Source organism: Mus pahari, chromosome 5, assembly GCF_900095145.1.
Source record: "Mus pahari chromosome 5, PAHARI_EIJ_v1.1, whole genome shotgun sequence".
NCBI classification, from domain to species: Eukaryota; Metazoa; Chordata; class Mammalia; order Rodentia; family Muridae; genus Mus; species Mus pahari.
This window is the reverse complement of record NC_034594.1, coordinates 50,842,476-50,844,502: the sequence shown is the minus strand read 5'-3', so window position 1 is coordinate 50,844,502 and position 2,027 is coordinate 50,842,476.

Here is a 2,027-nt window from a genome sequence, read left to right as displayed (position 1 = left end):
GTTATGAGCCACCATGTGGTTGCTGGGATTTGAACTCCGGACCTTCGGAAGAGCAGTCGGGTGCTCTTACCCACTGAGCCATCTCACCAGCCCTATTCATGTATTTATTATGTGTGTGTACACTGTAGCTGTCTTCAGACACTCCAGAAGAGGGCATCAGATTTTTGTTACAGATGGTTGTGAGTCACAATGTGGTTGCTGGGATTTGAACTCAGGACCTTTGGAAGAACCATCTCACCAGCCCCCTGGATTTTTTTTTAAAATAAGTAAATTTCTTATTGATGGCAACTAAATGGTGTTTTTTTATCACAGTAGATTCCATCCATTCACTATACTTTTCTAACTGAGTTGTCCTACATACAAGTACATGCTTTTAATGCTGTCTGTCTTCTGTACTGTTCCTGTAAGTTTGCTATTAAAATACATTAAACTATAAAAAAAGAAAAAAAGAAAAGAAGGGAGCTGGCGAGATGGCTCAGTGGTTAAGAGCACCGACTGCTCTTCCAAAGGTCATGAGTTCAAATCCCAGTCAACCATATGGTGGCTCACAACCATCCGTTAACGAAATCTGATGCCCTCTTCTGGAGTGTCTGAAGACAGCTACTGTGTACTTACATATAATAAATAAATAAATCTTAAAAAAAAAAAAAAAAGAAAAAAAGAAAAGAGAGAGCAAGCTGAGCTGTAAGAGTTACAAATTGAGGTTAAGACCTAAATTAATGTGTAAACAAGAGACCTAGGAAGCGGTAGGACCTTATTCTTAGCCTAAGGACTGTTGTCCACTGGAAGTCTAGCCTGCAATCCTAAGGCCAGGCGAGTCAGTAGCCAACTCATCTAAAGACAGTAATCTAAAGAAAAGATGATCTCAGAGCCTCACCCCTTATTGTGTAATTGTTATGCAAAAATGTTGGTGGGATGCCTATTCTGTTTCTGTAATCTCACTTAACCATTGCTTGTTCAGAAAAACAAATCTACAAACCAGCAGCAGACTCCCTCCCCCCTCCCCCGAGTTGAGACAATTGTGATTTTTTTGCCTTTAAAAACTTCAGCCCCGGTCTTCCCTGTGCAGCAGCTCTCAGATCGATAAGGAGGCTGATGCTCCAGCACTGCTGAAAATAAAATTGTTTTTTTGTTTTTTTGTTTTTTTTAATCTTTTAAATTGAAAGATGTTTTGTTTGGGGGCCGGGGTTCCCTAGTGGTTCTGAATTCCCACAACAAAGCATTCATGGTTGCTTCTGCCTCAGGTTTCTGCCACCAAAATCAAATAACCATGCCCACCAAACTGAGTCAATGTAACTCTGAGGAACATGCCAAACAGCAGACAGAAAAGGTTTGCTTATGCGATTCTACATCCTATCACGTTGATATTTGCTACCACAAGTAGTTCCTCACACCTGTGCAAAGCAGCTACAGGAGGTGATTTGGCTCTGAAGGCATAGTTGGACCCGATGTGTGTGTGTGCGTGTGTGTGTGTGTGTGTGTGTGTGTGTATCACATGTATATGTGAAATATTATATATTGCAGTTATATATTATATATAATCTTGCAGTTAAACATGGTGTAGAAAGAGTGTAGGAGATCTGGGCTGCTTTTGTCTTCCCAGGGTCTGCCTCTTGTGCTTACAGATGAATCTCCTTAGGAAACCATCTCCTTTTTTTTTTGTTTTGTTTTGTTTTTTGTTTTTTGTTTTTTTGTTTTTTTGTTTTTTGAGACAGGGTTTTTCTGTATAGCCCTGACTGTCCTGGAACTCACTTTGTAGACCAGGCTGGCCTCCAACTCAGAAATCCACCTGCCTCTGCCTCCCAAGTGCTGGGATTGAAGGCATGCGCCACCACGCCCGGCTCCATCTCCTTCTGTACGTAGACCAAGGTCTCCCTCCTTTTCCTGCCTCCCACTCCATCTTCTCTCGAGCACTGAGTGGATGTGCATGGCACTTGCACCCAGTAAGAAGCCAGGTTCTCTTGTCTGCACAGCCCATTATGTCTCTTGTTACCCAACAAGGGTCAGGCTCAGGCCTGTTGGCTGAG